The sequence below is a fragment of the Sciurus carolinensis genome, chromosome X, assembly GCF_902686445.1.
Source record: "Sciurus carolinensis chromosome X, mSciCar1.2, whole genome shotgun sequence".
Lineage (NCBI taxonomy): Eukaryota > Metazoa > Chordata > Mammalia > Rodentia > Sciuridae > Sciurus > Sciurus carolinensis.
This window is the reverse complement of record NC_062232.1, coordinates 8927895-8948673: the sequence shown is the minus strand read 5'-3', so window position 1 is coordinate 8948673 and position 20779 is coordinate 8927895. Positions and strand designations below refer to the sequence as shown.

The following is a 20779-nucleotide window of genomic DNA, read 5'->3' as shown; positions in this document are numbered from 1 at the left end:
ATTCATTCCTAGTTTTTCATTCAATAAATATTTTGGTAATTACAATTATGGTAGGGTATTAGGGATGTGAAGAACATAACAGGTTTACTGTCCTCAAGAAGTCCATCAGGGAGGGGGGCAAGAATGGAGGAAGGAAGGACTGTATAGAGGGAAAAGAGGGGTGGGCGGGGTGGGGGGAAGGGAAAAAATAACAGAATGAATCAAACAACATTACCCTATGTAAATTTATGATTACACAAATGGTATGCCTTTACTCCATGTACAAACAGAGAAACAACATGTATCCCATTTGTTTACAATAAAAAAAGACTTAGAGATAAACAGATCATTACAATAGTGTGATACAGAAGGTTGTTGCAGTATATGGTGGTATGAATGGAGAAGGGGTCCACTCTTCCCAGGACATATGTGAGGAAACTTACATTTAGGGAAGCACTTGCAAAGTAGGAGATGCTTCAACTGTTCTTAAGGGATGAAGGAGGAGTTTACCAAATCATCAAGGAAATGAAGACATTGGGAATAGCAAGTCCAAAGAAAACAAAGTAGGAATCAACACAGTACTCTTGGGAGTGCTGGATTACACCATACCAGAGGTTGGTAGGGTGTGCAATTGACAAGGCAGCTTAGACAAGATCACAGCAGGCTTTGATTCTAGATTAGGTGTATGTACTTTATTTCACACAACAGTGTTGAGGTAGGTTCTTTAAACTGGACACAGTTTTATTTTTTAAAGTTCACCCAGGTAATAGTGCATACAGATTTCAGGGGTATGGGAAAAAGGTATAACTCAGTGAATAGGGCAGTGCCATACCCAGTTGTGATAGAATGATAGCTTAAACTAAAGATGCAGAAATAAGGATAAAGAAAAGGGGGGATGAAAGAACAATTTAAATGAGAGATAAAACAATGTAATCTGGGGAAGGTCCCAAAGGAAACAATGATTCCATCCTTGTCATCCAGGCAGTTGTGAGTCCTGAAATTGAGGAATCAGATGAGTACTGATTTTCCTCCTCAGCACTAGTGGCTGGGGTGGACAGGGTGGATAGGACTGTGGGCTTGTGGGCAGCAGTGGAAGAAAGAGAAGGGAGACAGGTGGTTCATGATTTCAATAAGAGAGCCATGTAAAGACTGTGTGTTGAGCGACAGGAAGAGAAATTGAGGTAAAGTCAAAGAGAAAGGTCAATGAACATAGGGCAGAGCTCAGGGAAGAGGGATTTGGGATATTTTGAGTTTAGTGTTAGACAATGGTCAACTCTGGGTGTTATAAAGGTTGGGGATGTGGAGATGTGAGATTTGTAGTGTCATTTCAGAATAGCTGTGTTTGAACTATGTCCCTATTCTTCCTAAAATGAAATAATTGAAAAGGTGCCTAGAATTGAGGAGATGAGTAAACTGAGAAGGTAAGTTCACCCATGGGGATATTTGTATGTTGATATTCATCCAGAAGGTGGCAGAGGACTTGGAAGGTGCTGAATCATCAATACATTTGGAGAATTTGAGGTGATATTGTTGAAGGGCATCAGTAATAAACAGGAGCAAATTTTACACTGGGATAGAAGAATGTGGTCTATAAATTAATAATGGGAAGCCAGAAGAATGCCAACATTACCTGTTGACATTGTGATTTAAGTGATATAAAATGAATTCAGCTTTCAAGGAAGGGTCAGATTTCAGAAAATAGTAGGGGGGTTAAATTTTAAGATGATTACATTTGTAATAGTGTAAGGATTCCAGGGCATGCAGTGAAAATTGTTAGTTAGGAGGTATGGCAGAAAATTGCTCTTCCCTCTTCTAATTGCTTTTGAATCCTTTCTGCATGCTGAAGTTCACCTGGTCACATGTATCCAACTAAAAGTGCTAGGAAATTTATCTTAAGTTTGCCTTTCCTTTTGGAATTTAGCCTCAACCTAGGAAATTTATTTAAAACTGATCAGTGGCTATACTTCATCCATGGCAAGGCAGAAAGAAATCTTGTTCTTCTCTATTGGGAAATACTACTTTGAACACAAACTTGGGTCACACTAACCCTGCAACTGAATTCTGAGAACTTTCTCTTTTGTTTTAATAGTTTATAGTTGAGGTTTGGTGTGACTAAATGCAAAAAGTAAGGGTTTCACTCCAAAAATCTATTCAATTACTGCATGAACAATCATATAAAGACCACTTTTCAAAAGCAGATATTCCTTGGTGTTAAAATGAAGGCGTGTTATGGTTAGGATATTAGGTGCTCCCCAAAAGTTCACATATAGGACAATGTAAGAAAGCTTACAGGTGAAATGATTTGCTTATGAGAATCTTAACCTAATTGGTGTATTAATCCCTTAATAGGGATTAACTGAGTGGTAACTGTAGGCAAGTAGGGTATGGGTGGAGGAGGCGAATCATTGGGGATGTGCCTTTGGGATATACATTTTATCCCTGGGGAGGAACTCTGTCTCTCTCTGTCTCTCTCTCTCTCTCTCTCTCTCTCTCTCTCTCCTCTCTCTCTCTCTCTCTCTTTTTCTTCTTCTTCTCCTCCTCCTCCTCCTCCTCCTCCTCCTCCTTCTTCTTCTTCTTCACTTCTTGGTGGTCATGTCCTCACCTGCTCTCCTCTATCACACCATTCTACCATGATGTTCTGCCTCACTGCAGGTCCCAATGAATGGAGTCAGTCTATGGACTGAGACCTCTGAAACTGTGAGCACCCAAATGAGCTTTTCCTCCTTTGTTTTTTAAAATTTTTTATTTTTTTTAAATATTTTTTTAGGTGTCAATGGACCTTTATTTTATTTATTTATATGTGGTGCTGAGGATCAAACCCAGGGCCTCACACATGCCAGGAAAGTGGTCTACCCACAGGGCAACAAACCCAGCCCCTCCTCCTTTGTTTTTATCAGGTCTTTTGGTCACAGCAGCAAAAAGCTGACTAAAACAGAAATTGGTACCCATAAGTGGGGTTGTTGCTGTGACTAACCTGACCATGTGGTTCAGAAACTTTTGGAACTTTTTGGAATGTGTGGGAGGAATTTTGGAAAGGTTAGCCATGAAAGCTGGAGAAGCTTTGGAATATGGTAAGTGGACCTTAATTGTCAATTCTGGTGGGAGCCCTGAAGACCAGAATGCCAATAGGACTGTGGGCAGTCCTCAAAAGCTGGTCTCAAGAGGGTTTAGAGGAAAAAGAGGAATTTACTGGTAATTGGACTAGAGACCATTCATATTATGTTCTATGAGGCTTAATCTAAAAGTGATGGACTTCTTAATCTGGTGAGAGAAATTTCTAGGAAGCATAGTATTCAGGCAGTGGCATGTATATTGCTGGTGGCTTTTAGTCATTTATTGTGGTAATCAGGAGTACAAAGCAAAGCAGGAAGATTTTTTGAAACACTTGTGGTGGTGGAGAGTGCAGGTAGGAAGATTTTTTTGTCATGGTCAGCCAGCCAGGCACTCAGAGGCTGTTGTAGTCAAGGCCCCTGGAGGCTTGGCCACTACTCAAGATGGTGACAGACATTGGTGTCAACCACGTGGTGCTTGTTCTGCAGGAATACATGATGCTGTAGTTAGGATATCATGGAGTCTTCCACTGAGATTTCAAAGGAAACCCCGGGAGGCCAGGCAAAGTGCGGCAAGGTTGAAGGCCCTGTGGGCAGCCCCTGAAAAGGTCATGTATGGTGATGTGAGGAGGAAGCTGAAGTTGCAGTGGAGACTCATATGATTAAGGAGTGCCAGTACTATGAGGTGTCTGCTGAGGAAAGCTGTAGGAATTGATCAGAGACAAGCCAGGAGAGATGCCATGTGGTCCTCAACTAGCAAAGTCATAGGGATGAAGCTTCAAAAGTCCTTTGGAGAGAACATCAGGATGCTATGTCCAGATACTGGACATGAAACTATAGGACTTGTATTCCCAGATGGACTTCAGTGTTGCTTTGGTCACTTCTTTCTTTGCCCCCATTTCTCCTTTGTGAAATGGAAATGTTTGCTCTATACCTTAATATATTGGATATATGTAACTTGCTTTAGATTTTTTACAGGTGCTCATGCTGAGAGTTTGCTTTAAGTTTTGGTAGAGACTTTGGATTTAGACATTTGGCGTCCTGGAACTGTTAACACTATGAGGACTCTTCAAAATGAACTAAATGTATTGTAAGATATGCATGAGCATTTGGGGGTCAGGGGTGGGATACTACGGTTTAGATATCAGGTGTCCCCCAAAAGCTCATGTGTAAGATAATACAAGAAAGTTTAGAGGTGAACTGAGTGGGTTATGAAAGCCCTAACATAATCAGTCCATTAATCCCCTGATAGGAATCAACTGGGTTGTAACTATAGGCAGGTAGGGTGTGACTGGAGGAGGTAGGTCATTGGGGGTTACACACATTGCTTTTGGGTTACACACTTTGTCCTTAGGGAGGAACTCTCTCTTTCTCTCTCTGCGTCTTGGTGGCCATGTCCTGACCTGCTTTCCTTAATCACACTGTTCTACCATGATGTTCTGCCTTACTGCTGGTCCCAATGAATGGAGTTGTCCATCTATTGGCTCTGAAACCATGAGTTCCTAAGTAAACATTTCCTCCTCTAATAGTTCTTTTTAGGTCTTTTAGTCACAGCAGCAAAAAAGTTGACAAAAACAAAAAGAAAGCAAGGAAACCAAACAGAAGTTGTGGAACAGCAAATGTGCTATAAAACTGTTGGGGGAATTCTGAAAAAAATAGGTGAAATAGTCAATTTGCATATTTAATAACCCATTTTACATTCTTTCATGTTATTCACATGCAGTATCTTTGTGTGGACCAATTGCTATTAGTTTAAGAATAGGAACAAAAACCCTCCATATAAATCCCCAGAAATGATTACATATGTGTTGTACTTGGAGCTTGAATTTGAAAACCGGCTAGTTGGGTCATCCTTCAGTTTCTAAGTTCTGCCAGGATTCAACCTGGGCTGGGTCTGCTGTTTAAGGAGACTTGTGTTGGGGTGGCCTGGGACCTGTTGGCTTGATATCGCATTCGCCCTGGATGTAGTAGTGGGATCACTAGGAGAAACCCCTTCCTGCCCTCTCAGCTACCTAGATGGGAAGGTGAACCTGATGCAGAAGGTCTTGTTCAGGCTTGGGGCCCTCAGAGCCACTCCTATTCAGTCTATGGCTAAGCATGACACTGGATTCTTCTCATTTCAAATCAGGACCTGAGAAACGTGGGTGAGTAGACCTTTCACAGCTGTCAGAAATAAACCAAATGTTATGGTGACAGCAAGAGCCCACAACTATTTTGAACCTTGTAATGTATGTCCACAAAGATGCCTTTGCATAGCATAAGGCAGTAAATGTTTAATTTACATATGAAAGAGTTTAATCAATGGTATGAAATATTTGCTCCTTTGAAAAAGAACTCAAATTTAGCTTATGCTTATGCATAATACAAATTATATATAAACTTTGTAAATTGTAAAGACAAGCTGACACAATTGCAAGTATGTCTGCCTAAAACAGATAATATTGACAATTTCCTTGTGGCCAATTATGAAACTGCTCCAAATTCTGGCAGTGAAAAAATTTAGTGTTGATAGTTTTGTGTTGTTCATTTAGATTGTAACCCATGTGATGATCCTGTGAGAGACCATGAAAAACAATGAAGACTTGGTTTCCAAGGCAGGATCCAAGACTTTAAAACAGAACTCCAAGCAACTTAAACTTTACTCACCTTTCATAATGACAGGCTCATCATGCCCAGCACACAGGGGCTAACTAATAAACATTTTAATAGATACATTTCATCTCTTTGAACCTTAATTTTCCTGAGCCCCATAAGGAAGGAATCACCAAAGACAATGTCAAAGTTTCCTCTCTTTACACCCACTTCACACCACAACCACCAGGACTGTAGAGGGGCCTAAAATGCCCCCTACCTCCTTATCCTCTTTCAGATCTCTGATAGGAGATCCCCTACTTCACCACTCTCCAGCAGTAAGTAGCCAAATATGATGATGTCACCCCAACTCATACCCATTTCAGAGTCTGGAATGAAGGATATGGACCATAGGCCTCAGGGAGGGAAGGGAACTTCCCTTACTGTTTCAGTACCTGTCCTCCTACCCCTTCCTAAAACCCTCCCATTACCTAGCCATGTCCACCAAAAGGGCCCACCAAAAATAACTCTTCCCATGGCCTGGCTCTGATAAATGCTATAAAACCCATTCCCTCATGATGACCCACCACCATTTTGCCCACAAATATGTGACCCTCTGGTGCTGAATAAACTGATCCAAAAAAAACCCCAGTAATAACAATGCAGTCATGTGCTATATAATGATATTTTGGTCAATGATGGACCATGTGCTCAGTGTTGGTCCCATACGATTATATCACTTAGTGACAGCGTTAACTGTCTTAGTTTGTGTAATTATACTCTATGATGTTTGTATAATGACAAAATCACTTAATGATGTATTCCTCAGAACACATCTCCAGAACACTGTTAACCAATGCATGTTTGTACTTGCCTTAGAGAATTGCCATGATGATTAAATATGCCAAACTCCACAAGGAAGTACCTGAGACTCAGATGTTTTCCTTGTGTTTGGTTCTCTTTTACATAGATATAGTCTTAATGAATAGGATAATTTCTCAAAAACACCATCCATTCTTTTAAATGATATTGCAGAGGCTGATGATCAGAACACTCAGAACATTGAGGCTACTCTGGTTGTATATTTGTAATCTGAGTTAATGATTAGAAAAGCATACTGTCCTTTTTACAGCAATTACCTTTTTTTGGTTAAATTAATTCATACAAGTCATTTCTCTAGCGATAATTATCAGTGAATATGGAATGTTTGGTTAGAGACAAACATTGGACTTAAGAATAGGTCTCCAATTTTTTGATTGGTGAGTTTTTGGAAAATGAGAAAAACTTGAATGTCTCATGTACCTTTATATACTTGAAATATTCTTGAGGACTCTAGTAGGTCCTGATGGCCACAGGAGGAATAAAGCATATGTAAAAATCAGAGTGTAAGCACCATGGGCAGTCAGTAGATAACACTCACAGTGATCCAGGATGTTCTCTTTCTCAGCATGCAGCACTCATGCTCAGTTCTGTGTTCAAGAAATACACTCATAGGACTGGGGAGACAGCTCAGTTGGTAGAGTGCCTGCCTCCAAGCACAAGGCCCTGGGTTCAATCCCAGCACCGCAAAAAAAAAAGAAAAAAGAAATACACTCATGGTACTGAGTTTGTTTTGTCTGAACACATGGAGAGGGCACAGTAAGCCAAGGGGAGTCCCTAACCTGTGACAATCCTATAAACACAATCCCTCTGCCTCTCATGGGATATAGATCCTTACGTCAGGGTGAGCTCCAGGAAGCTGAACCGAAGACAGCAGTTTCCTAATGAGGAAAATTTGGCATTCTCTCTATAAATTGTCATTTCAATCCCACCTTTTAGTGGTCATAATTTTCGCAAACATTTTGCAGAAATTATACATAGACTTGTTGGTAAACAAATCCAGCTTACTTAAAAGCTTAACTCAATTCCATTCATTCAACAATTTTTGAACTGGGAAGAGTAGTGGAAGAAAACTCCCAAAAGTATTTGGAGATCATAAGTAAATAAGAAACAGAACAGATTACAAGTATAATTTCCCATGTCAAGGCCATACTGGGAACATTTTCACTGTATCAAAATATATTGAAATAACCATTAGTAATAAGGATAATTCTATAAAAAGGGTGACTGGAAATGTTCTTTTAAACCAAAGAAATGCCAATCTGCATTAGTCTTATGTAAAGATTTCTGAGCATACAGGTAATTACAGCTTGACAGATGCCTAAAATAGCCTTGATTCTATGTTTCTTTTTCAATCCAGAGGTGGGTAGATACCACCCTGATGCCTCTCTGAATTACATCTTATAAAACTTGGAAGAAAAATAATTACATCTATTGAATTTTAATGGTAAGAGCATATAATTCCTTCAACTGCCTTCTTCTTCCCCTCCTCTTCTTACTATCCTTTAAACAAATGAGTTTTCTTCTCCAATATTAATGACTAGAATTTATTTTTATGTATTGAAAATGTTGCTACATGGTTTTCACGTGATCTAGCACAATGGTTCCCAGTTCATCTTCTCACTTGTCATCTTTGACTCTGGGCTCTGCTGTTTAGTGGCTGCATAACCTTTGTGTTTCTGTATCATCACTTTTAAAATAAAGAAGAGCATTTCTGTGAACATCTTATTTTCAGAAGGTGAAGCAACTCTTTACTCACATATATTAATCATCAAATAAATTATAGAATGAAAATAATACTTGCAGAAACAAGTCCTCTAATGGATCAAATATTTTTCACATTACCCTTAAATAGGTGCTTTACTTTGCATGAACTTACCTTCTTTATCTAGACTTTGTTCAATGTCCACAAGTGTACAATTCTCAATGTTTAAAATGCATAAAATGAATCACATGTACATCATAAAAAGTGGTGGACTGATATTCATTTTCAAGGAAATAAAGAAATACTTTGTTTTCAGTGGAATATTATTATTCCATAATAGATGACTGTTTGTCATCAAGTCTTATACGTAAGATAGTGAGAATGATCATTTTCTTATGTTGTCTGTTAGGTTGCTACACACTTAAAGTACAAAATGATCATAAGAGAGACCAAATATTTGTAAATAATTATTCAGAGTCAAAACTTTTTGATAAAATCTATGTCCACTGCAGGATTATTGGAAATTGGGAAAAGAGTTTTCAATTTCCTTGAGCACTCTTTTAAAAAGATAGGAAGCAACCAGGCACAGTGACCCATATCTGTAATCCTAGCAACTTGGGAGGAGGATTGTAAGTTCAAGGCCAGCTTCAGCAACTTAGTGATATAAAAATCTCAAAATAAAGAATAAAATAAGCTGATGATGTAGCTCAGTGGTAGAACAGGCTTGGGTTAAATCCCCAGTACTGCAACAGAGAGAAGGATGAGGAGGAAGAGAGGGCAGTGGAAGAGGAGGAAGAGAAGAAGAAGAAAAGAGGAGAAAGAGAAAGCTGCTAGGGTAGCAGGTATAACCTATGGACAACACCAGCAAAACTAGGTGGTGAGATATTCCCATGAACATCAAAGTATGAGCTGGTGGAAACAAACCCTGACTCTATGTGGGATGAAATGGAGGGAAGGGAAAGTTACTTCTGATGATTCCAACACTGGGAAAACCCCTGAATTGTTGACAGTCTTTCAAAAGATATAGGAAATTCTTATCCTGGAACTCTGCAAGAGAACAAACTGCAGACATCAATAATACTCAGCATAATAGCTACAGATGTAGAAGGGTGACAAATGCTGTACAGGAGACAGGCAGTACCCATATTGGCTCTACTCTGACAATATGGGCATATCAATCCACAAATGGAGGAGAAAGAATAAAGTTTGTGAAAATCAGTTAGGTAACTCCTTGACTCATATGTAGTCATATTAGTAATACTTATTGGGAGTGAAGAGACTAGTTCAAGTCAAATATTCAGGGAGAGAGCAAAAAGCGTTAAGAAGAGGGGCTGGGGTTGTGGTTCAGTGGTAGAGCACTTGCTTAGCACTTGTAAGGCATTGGGTTTGATCCTCAGCACCACATAAAAATAAAAATAAATAGAATAAAGTTTAAAAAAGAGTTAAGAAAAGGTAACTCAGCAAATTTCAATAATACTCATAGTAGGAAAACAATTGACACAGCTAGGGGAAGAAAAGGTGGGTAGATGTATAGATGGCAGGGGGGTTAAGCTATTATATAAAGGCATTCATATATTGACAACCATTAGAATAAAAGTACACATCTTCCAAATTTCTAAAAGTGATGCATACATATGTAAGAGCACACATACACTTACCTACACATATTTTTTTCCACAAGTGTGTAAAAACATAAGACAGTGGGAGCTAAGATACATAGTTAAGTGATAAAAGCAACATGAATAAAAGTGTTTCTAGTCTACCACTATTATGCAAAATGGGCTTGGAGGGTATATCGCAGTGGTAAAACTCATAATTAGCATTAGGTCATGGGTTCAATCATACGCACCAAAAAACAAAACAAAAAAATACACTAGAAGAATGGTTTATAAGATAAAATTGAAAAATAAGTGTTGCAGCCAGGTGCAGTGATGCATGCCTATAATCACAGTGGTTTGGGAGACTGAGGCAGGAGGATCATGAGTTCAAAGTCAGCCTCAGCAAAAGTGAGGCGCTAAGCAACTCAGTGAGACCCTGTCTCTAAATAAAATACAAAATAGGGCTGGGGATGTCTCCATTAACAACAACAACAAAAAAAAGTAAAAAGAAAATAAGTGTTTAATACAGGGGAGAAGATAGAGTGGAGAGAAAAAGGACAGAATTTATACTTGTTTGAATATACATTTTCAAGATTTGACGTAGGAATCGTACATATACATAATTCTAAAACCCAGCTAAAATTTAAAAATCAGTTGCTATACATTGCATGTAAAATGAAATAAAGAACTTACATATTTAGTTGGTGAAATGATCGTAGTTACACATAATTTTAAAAACTAAATTAAAAAGTTATCACCAAGAATTATATGTAAAATGAAATTATTAAAGCTGTGAATCCAGTTAGTGGCAGAGTAACACAGATAAGAATTATCCCAAGTGATTTTGAAAGAATAACTTGAAACCCTTGTGGGATATGCCATAATTGACAAACAGAACTACAATACAAGTATCTTAAAATGTGTTCAGTAATTATGTTATTTATAGTTGTATTGCTATTTGGGGACTGTCGTATGTGTAGTGTGGGATAAAGTTGAAAGGTTATGGCAGTGTCACTGAGAATTAGGATTTACAGTTTGAGAACATATAGATAAGTATTCAATACGGATGAGGTTACCTAATAACCCTTTGTCCTAAATTTGTATCAATTCATCAGTATGAGCTCGTGAAACAGGTTTTTTTTTTGTGTGTGTGCGTGTGTGTGTGTGTGTGTGTGTGCTGTTGGGAATTGAACCCAGGGCTTTGTGCTTGTGAGACAAGCACTCTACCAACTGAGCTATCTCCCCAGCCCCTCATGATATGTTTGATATGTTTATCTTTAAAAAATGTACACACATATCTTAGTTCTCTTCTTATCAATGCACACACTAGAATTCTGATTCCTAAATACCATTTCCCACTAAAAGGAATCAGGGATCCTTGGAGCAATTACTGATTTCAGATTTGGGGCAATAAAAACACAAGTTGAAACTTGTGCATATTTTCATATCAAAAAGTCAAGGCATTAATGAAGATGATTTGGGTTACATTGAAAGGACTCAACAGCCCACTTGAATAGGCTTCTGTTTATGAAAGATGGGATGAGTTGAGCTTTAATGAGAATATGATACCCAATATACTTAAGTCCATGCATTTATTATAATGATACTTCAAAAAACATTTTTCTTCTTTGGTAATGCCAGTTCTGCAGTACATTGTTTAGGAAACTGGCAAATAAAGTGACAGATTCAAGTAATTGCTCTCTCTTTCACATGAAGTACTTCTCATAAAAAACAAATAGTTTCTCTTCAAAGAGTTATTATTTAATAATTGAAGAATAAATGATAGAATTAGAGAATCATCCTTTAGCAATGACTAATGAATTAGTAGATGTTGGCAAAGAGTATCAATAGCTGCTTATATAACAAAAAAGACAACCAGTTATCATATACCTCTGTAGGATGAAAGGACACAGCAACCTCCAGAAGGGAGTGTATCTGGCTCTTCCAAGAAATATGGGAAGACAGAAAAGTATATGAAATGACACTAAGAAATGTAATCAGCAAAATTCAGGCTCTAAAAAAATCTCTACAAAACAATGTATTTTTAAAAACAATATAGAATTTTTTGAAAGACAATAAAAGAAATGGAACGAAAAACTATAAAATAGTCTTAAAAGTCATACCAACAAATCACACTATATGGACTTTTTTATATAGATCTTGATTCAAATATACTGTTATAAGAAACTGTTTTATGAAATCATGGAAGAAATTTGAAAACAAAATATTTGATAATGTTAAAAACATTAATTTGTAAGGTATGATAATAGTATTGTGGGGTTTTATTTTTTATAAGGAATTCTTATCCTTTAGAGGCACATACTGAATTATTATAGATGAAATTATGTGATGTCTGATGTTTGCTTTAGTATCACTTAAGTGTGGGAGGTACCTTGGTATACGGAGTATGGCGTATAGTCACAAGTTGATGATTTTTGAAGTTGGCTAATTGGAACATGAGGTGACCACACCATTCTTTATACTTAAGATTCTTCAACAGTTTTCATAATAAAATGTTTCTAGAACAACCTACAGTCTCAAAAGACCAGTTGTAATGGCAGTTGTTTCCTTTGTTTTGACCAGGATTCAGTCCATTTTTTAATAATTGTCATGAGATTTCCCTTTGCAAAACCAACCTCCACGAAGCTTAGATACTGAAAAATTCCAGTGGGGCTAACCCCATCCTTCTTTCTAGGGGCAGGCACAAGATCTGGACCTGGCTGCCTGTGATAGTTAATTTTGGGTATCGACTTGACTGGGGTGAAAACTGGTAAACTATTACTTGTAGGTGTATCTGGAAAGGTCTTTCCAGAGAAACCAGATGAAACAGGAAAGAAGGAATGACTTTTCTCTCTCTCTCTCTCTGGTTCTCTTTCTATGTTTTCTCCTGATGTTGCCTTAGGACATCAGACTTCAGATTCTTTGGTCTTTGGACTCTGGGACTTGCACCAGCAACCTGGGGACTCTGAGGACTTTGACCTTGTACTGGCAGTTATGCCGTTGGCCTTCCTGGTTCTGAGCCTTCTGGCTTCTTGAAATGAGCAATGCTACAGACTTCTCTGGTTTACCGTCTTGCAGATGACGTATTATGGAGCTTTTCTGTCTCTGTGATCACGTGAGTCAGTTCTCTTCATTCTGATTCTCTGGAGAACACTGACTAATACACCTCTTCAGCATGTTCCACCCTCTGGGTGGCAGTGATTTTTTTTAATCACCATACTGGGTCAATGAAAGCTCTGTTTGGGAAGTCTGATTGGATTGATTGGAAAATGGTATTCTTTCATCTCCTTGGTAGCACACCAATCTAGAGCTCTTGTATAATCTTAACACTACTTACAGAGATATATCCTGGAAAAACCCGACATTGGAAAGTGGTCTGAGCCAATGATGGAGGACAAAGGCTTCTTGACACATTGTATTTGATATCCAATTTTCCTTGTGCCTCATCAGTTCCACCTCACATTGTTTTTAGTTCTGTCAGTCAGTAAATTGCTCTTTTACTTTAGCCGTTCTATCATCTACCTGAAAGGCTCTTACTAGTCACAGCTATACTATTTTTGAGACATACTATATATTTGAAAGCCCAATGAGAAGGAATTATGGAGAAAAGAAAACAAATTAAAGGGGAAGGCTACTTTTAAGGGCATCCCACATATTGCATTGCTTTGTCAAACAATGAAAATCATGGCTCACTGTGTTTAAGAAACATGATACATGCAGGAAATTAAAGGGGGCAAGAAATGTGTTTTCTAAAAATGTTTTGCACTTTTATAAGTGTTCCCAAAACTTCATATATTTTATTATAAATCCCAAGAGAGGCTTCCTTTGTTTTTGTATTTGATAATTCAATTTTAAAGTTATCAAGCTCCAAGTTACCCAGATACCCTGAAGTGCTCTACAAGAAAGAACATTCCAAATGTTATTTGTGGAATTCAGAGTGAGCTAATACTGTTGATTGTATTCAATGAAGAACAGTTTGTTCCACCTCTATTATCCTTGATTTAACATTAAATATAAATGAAAACACCCTGGGGTAGAGTTTTAGAACATGTGATGAAAATTTAGCTCTGACATGCTTCTTAAAAAAAATCCAAGAATGCTCAGCCCACAAAGCAATCCCATTTATTAGACACAGATATGTGGAATGTTTTGTTAATAAAAGTACAAATAGAACAGCAACAAGAAGCTAAAAGGGAAAGAAGGGTGTTTAACAGTGATAAGTCCTGACATGAGGGAAAAATAACAATTATTTTTGTTTCTGGATCCTAGAATTGGTAAGTTTCCCTTTAGTTTTATAAGTCTGAAATAAACTTTTTTAAAATGCAAAGATGTTGATATGCAATCTTACTTGGAATAATTGTGTATTGCAATTGTTTCTGTCTAATGACAAAATGTACAGTTTTTGTACCTTTCTGGCTAACATTTGTACTGGAGGAAATGAGTCTATATTTTATTTTTTATGTTGTTATCAAATGACTTATTGACTGCCTTTTAATGTCTACTACATGGTGGTGTATAATTTGATGCATATAATAAAGACTCATTTAAAATACTCAGAATACTAATAAGCAAAAATGTTGAAATAAAAGTAAAATGTTATTTGGTTTAAGACCAATTTCATAGATATAAGCTCCAGTGTATGTGGAATAAAAATAGACTATAGAGTAGAAAAGGGGCATTAAAGAAAGTCCTTACTTTCCAAGTTTCTGCATTTTGTCCAACATTGAAACAAAACTATGTAATATGCAGAATTTTTATCTCATAAACTAGCTATAAAATATATACCATTTCTTTATTTTTCTAAATAATGTATCTCTACTCTCAGTTTATATCTAACTGTCAGATGAAGCATACAGTTCTATCTGGGAGACTTTTCTCCTTGTATGGGACATACATGGTTCCTAGGGAAGTTACTCAGCTCTTACATCCAGGAAGGGTCCTCTGGTGATTAATTTTCACCAGTAACTTCAGACATACCCATTTATTGTCAAAGGTCCCTGGAAGGGAACAACTGAAAGTTAATTTAAAGCCTTAACAACACATTGAGAGTATCTCTTTCCTTGAAGGGTCTCAGGAAATGAGACTATAGTTTATTTCCTCATAGATGTCCTTATTATCTCTCTATTCAGTTCCTCTTACCCACAGTGGCAGAATGGTGTAAAAGAAAGTGCATGGATAAGGAAATGAGCAGACACTTCAAAGAAGCAGATCTACAAGCAATCAACAGATATTTGAAAAAGTGTTCAACATCTCTAGTAATAAGAGAAATGCAAATCAAAACTACCCTAAGATTCCATCTCACCTCATCAGAATGGCTATTATCAAGAATACAACCAGCAATAGGTATTGGAGAGGGTGTGGGAGAAAAGATACACTCATACATTGCTGGTGGGGTTGCAAATTAGTGTAGCCACTCTGGAAAGAAGCATGGAGATTCCTTAGAAAACTTGGAATGGAACCACCATTTGACCCAGCTATCCCACTCCTTGGCCTATACCCAAAGTATACTACAGCATACTAAAGTGATGCAGCCACATCAAAATTTATCGCAGCTCAATTCACAATAGCTAGATTGTGGAACCAACTTAGATGCCCTTCAATAGATGAATGAATAAAGAAACTATGATTTATATACACAATAAAATATTATTGAGTCATAAAGAAGAATAAAATTATGGCATTTTCGGTAAATGGATGGAGTTGAAGAATATCATGCTAAGTGAAATAAGCCAATGCCAGAAAAGGCCGAATGATTTCTCTGATAAGTGGATGATGATACATAATGCAGGGGAGGAGGAAAGAGAAGAATGGAGGAAGGATGAATTATGTAGAGGGAAATGAGGGGTGAGGAGGGGGCAGGGGGAAGGAAAAATAATAGAATGAGACAAACATCATTACCCTATGTACATGTACACAAATGGTGTGACTTTACCTTGTATACAACCAGAGAAATGAAAGTTGTACCCCATTTGTGAACAATGAATCAAAAAATAATAATAAAAGAAAGTTTAAAGCATGGTGGAGCACATCAGTGATCCCAACTATTCCAGAGTTTGAGGGAGAAAGGTCAAGACCAACCTCTACAACTTAGCAAGATCTTGACTAAAAATTTAAAAAATTATACCCAGGTAAGTGGATGAAGTTGGAAAATATCATTCTAAGTGAAATAGGCCAAGCCTAAAAAAACCAAAGGACATATTTTTTCTCTGATAAGTGGATGATGATATATAACAAGGGAGGGTGGAGGGGAGAAAAGAAGAAGGGAGGAACTTTGGATGGTGTAGAAGGGTGCTAACTAGGTATGGTTCTCCATATTATGCTAATGAGTTCTGTAATTTGTTCAAGGTCAGTTGAGCAATACTTGATGAGGTCAAAAGGGAAACCTAATATGTGACTGTATATGTACTTTCTATTTAGGGTAGAAGGGGGTGGAGAACAGAAAGATAGTAGAATGAAACAGATAGTATTACCCTATGTATATTTATGATTACATGAATGGTGTGAATCTACATTGTGTACAACCATAGAAATGAAAATTTGTACCCTATTTGTGTACAATGAATCAAAATGCAGTCTGTAAAAATAAAAAAATTTAATAATAAAAAAATTAAAGTGCTTGCCTTACAAGCACAAGGCCCTGGGTTCAATCCCCAGCACTGCAAAAAAAAAAAATCAAGTAATAATTTGGGGCTGGGGAGGTAGCTCAGTCGGTAGAGTGTTTGCCTTGTAAGCATAAGGCCCTGGGTTCGATCCCCAGCACCCCCCCAAAAAATTAAAGGCTGGAGATGTAACTCAGTAGTAGAGTATTTGCCTACCATGTGTGAGGCCCTGGTTCAATTCTCAGTACCACCAAAAATTTTTAAAAATTAAGTCCAGAGAAAGTACATATACAGTCACATATTAGGTTTCCCTTTTGACCTCATCAAGTATTGCTCAACTGACCTTGAACAAATTACAGAACTCATTAGCATAATATGGAGAACCATACCTAGTTAGCATTTGTCTAATTCTGTTTCCTCAAATGTAAATGAGGCAAATTACCCCCACTCACAGAGATGTGCATGGACTTGGTCTATGTTGCCCAGAGGAGAGTTTAATAAATGATGACTGCTTCCTTTTCCTGTTTTTTTAAAAATTCATTTCAAATGTCTCTTTCAGCAGCTTCTGACTACAGGATTTCTACAAGCTAGCAAAAGAGTAGCAAGGGAGTACAAAATCCCTCTTTGTATCTTACTTGTCCAAAGAATATTCTCCTGCCTCATCCTACAGATTTATAAGCCAATACATTTACAAATTCCATTTATAACTAAAATCTACTGTCTTACCATTTAGTTTGTAAACATGGTAGTCTCTGATACTTTACCATCTGGGTTCCCATCAGGGAGAAGGCAGATCTTGATCATTGCTACATTCTGCCCCCTGCTCCAATGTTTGGGAACAAAGACAGGATTTGACTCATTAACTCCCTCCTATCTTTTCAGCCAGCTCATGGATATTCTGCCATCTTGGAACAGTCCCATTTACCAGGGAGCCATCAATCTATAGGAAATGAAGACTTTATCCTTTTGAGTAAAAGATGAGATGTGTTTACTACCAATCATGGTATGCTTAAGCTGAAAACACTGTATAACCATCATCTTCAGTGGTTCTCAATTGGATAGGGGCCTTCCCAATAATTGGAGAGTACAACCAAGATTTAGTGGATAGGGTCTTAGATTTCAAATGTCCCTCCATTTAAGGCAGATATGCATAATGAAGAGTGGTGTCTCAGAATGTCTATAATCCCTCCTCCAACCATTTGGAAGATGAAGACTGAAGCTGTTATATGTCCAAATTGACAGAGTTGTTTGGGAAATTCAGGGTGTAGAACATCAATTTTTTCTCTTCTAGATGCAAGTCTCTTTCAAGCTCCCAAATCTCTTCATCTTAACAACAGGAGGTGTGGGGAGATTATATAGCCTGGACATTGGTTCAGTTAAGAGAGAAGAAGGATGTTTACCTGCAAGTTCACATGTAAATGACATACATAAGGCAAAAATACAGTTCTTTAAACTGCACACTAAAGACCAAGAAACACTGCAATTTCCTAGGGAGAAGACAGTTTACTGAATTTAATGCAAAAGTAGAGTTTGTGGGCATACATATTACTCTGATTAAGCTAGATATATGATCTGACACTGGATTAAGGCAGTATGAGAGCAACTTAATTTCAGAATGATGATTTGAACACCTTAACAAACACTTCATTTCATAAATGGAGCCTAAGATGATTTGAAGAGGTTGAGAACAATGGAGCTAGTAAAAGTGAGGCAGATGGAGATCATATAAGAATGACAATGATGAAGTGATAGAGATGTTTAGAACATGTGTTATATCAAGGCTAAAATCAAGATATGCACAAACACAAGACAAGCAATAGACCTACTTCAGGTACGATAACTGAAAAGTTGATAAATTCACTTAGATTTGACTCCAAAATTGATAAAATAAGTTATAGTAATTGTTTCAAGGTGAGTAGTTTTAAATTCACTTCAAGGATTCTTTCTGCAAACATTTATTCCTTTCCAATTTCATGCTAAGTATTGGGGTAGGCATGAAGGCAATCATAATGAATACAATAAGATCAGTGCAAAGCCTGGTTATGTATTAGGCAAACTTGCTCCCACCACTGCCTGGGTACACAGTTAGAATACACTTAGCTTCCTGAGAAGTTAGATTCATCCACTGGCTGACTTCTTCCAATGGAAGGGGAGTGGAAGTACTCCTTCCATGAAACCTTTCCCTGTGTCCTTGTATTCTCTTCCTCTTCCCTCGTTTGACAGGGACAAACTGGAAGGTATGTGTTAAAGATAGCAGTCACAAGATGAAGAGGGTCTGAGTTGAATCCTTATATTACCTTCTGAGGGAGAGATGTCCATCTATCAGGAACACTCATTATTGACTATTTGTCATTGGCAATCTCCTATTTTGATTGAACTTTGATCTAGTTTTGGATTTGTTACAGGTAGTATTGCCCTGGTCCTTTTCATTAAGAAACAAATAGAATTGTGAAAGAAAAACAAGTTTTCAATTAATGATAACTGTGTGGGTATGGATTATAATAAAGGTGTATATACCTCTCAATGATAAAAGATATGGGAACACTTAACTTTTTAGGGAGGATCAGTGGGTCATCAGGAGAGTCTTAAGATATTTATCTATTTCTTTGTTTGCTTATAATTTTATCCTGTCTCTGTACTATATAAAATACATTTTAGGAAACCTGAGATAAAGCAATATTTGCTTTATATTTATTACTATTTCTAGCAAAAAGCCTAGTTTCATTTTTTTTTTGTTTTTATGTCCTATTATCTTCAGGTCAGGTTTCTTTAAGTTTCACTGGTTTAGGGCAGAGATGAGTAAATAAGGCCTGTGTGTTAAATATGTTCCTCTTACTCTCCTCCTGTTTTTGTAAATAAAATTTTATTGAAACAAAGCTACAGTCATTCATTTATGTATCATCCATGGCTGCTTTTGTGCTACAATGGCAGATCTGAGTTTTTGTGACAGAGACCATGTGGCTTGCAAAGCTTCACATATTTACCATCAGATCCTTTACAGAGAAAGGTCTGTTGATCCCTGATTTAGTTCATTCCTAATGTAATCTCAACTCCAGCAAGGCATATGTCAATAGCCCTGAATCTTTCCATACCCCTTCACCCATATAACACAAAACTGAGTCCCCTTTTATTTGTCATCATGCTACCACAATGCTGCATACCTACATGGTCCCCAAAGTCAAGTTCACCACCAAACTCTGGGTTATAATACCTCAGGTATGAACCCTGGGCACCTTTGCAAATCCTGTCTTAGACATTTTTAATAATTAATTCATCCTAAAAAACTAGATTTCTGCCTAGATTCCTTTCTTTGCTTTGATTGGATGCCCAGGTTTGTGCTTAAGTCCCCTACCCTGCAATTTCAAGAGCAGTAATGACAGCCTCTCACAGGACCTGATTACAAGTCACAAAGTTCTCTCACATACGTTATCTCATTTGATCCTTAGACAAAGGCTTAGAAGTGTGAAATCTTAGTCACTTTTATAGACTAAGAGACTAAGACTCTGAGACTGAAGCCATTTTCTCACAATCATTTAGGTATAGAGATGAAGCTGAGGACATTGATGAAGACAATAATAATTCAAATTTATTAAGAACTGCTATGTTTATACTCTACCAAGAGCTTTATTCACTGCAGTTTATCTAATTCTTTATATAACTTTATAGGTAGGCCTTCATTTTATAGGTGAAGAAGCTGAGGATTACATACATTAAGTTCTTTGTCCAAGATCACACATAGTCCATGCATTGCAGAGGTAGGATTTAAATTCAGATTTTCCTGATTTCTATAGGAATATATGAGGATGATATTTTGAAATACTCACTAAAGTTGTCTTCCTATCCCCATGCCTCATTTTTTTTTCATTTTTTGTCTTCACTGAAGTCTCCTTTTTAAAATTTTTTAAAATTTTTATTTATTCTAATTAGTTATACATGACAGCAGAATGCCTTTCGATTCATTGTACATGAATGGAGCACAACTTTTCATTTCTCTGGCCGTACATGTTATAGAGTCACACCATTTATGTGATCATACGTACACCTATGGTATTGATGTCCGTGTCATTCCACCATCTTTCCCATTCCCATACCCCCTCCCCTCCCCTCTCTCCTCTCTGCCCAATCCAAAGTTCCTCCATTCCCCGCCCCCATTATGGATGAGCATCCACATATCAGAGAAAATATTTGGCCTTTGGTTTTTTGGGATTGACTCATCTCGCTTAGTATGATATTCTCCAACTCCATCCATTTACCTGCAAATGCCATAATTTTATTCTTCTTTATGGCTCAGTAATACTCCATGGTATATATATATATACCACAGTTTATCCATTCATCTGTTGAAGGGCACCTAGTTTGGGTCCACAATCTAGCTATTGTGAATTGAGCTGCTATAAA

General features: G+C 37.4%; 1 protein-coding gene and 1 non-coding gene across 6 annotated transcripts in view; one reads left to right on the top strand and one right to left on the bottom strand.

Annotated features, from left to right (window-relative positions):
• Nucleotides 1–20779, bottom strand: part of Frmpd4 (FERM and PDZ domain containing 4) — a 975050-nt gene that overhangs the window by 71195 nt on the left and 883076 nt on the right. The gene's annotated exons all lie outside the window — the stretch shown is intronic.
• Nucleotides 16475–16549, top strand: Trnat-ugu (transfer RNA threonine (anticodon UGU)). Its single transcript has one exon. It is a non-coding gene; the product is annotated as a tRNA-Thr (tRNA).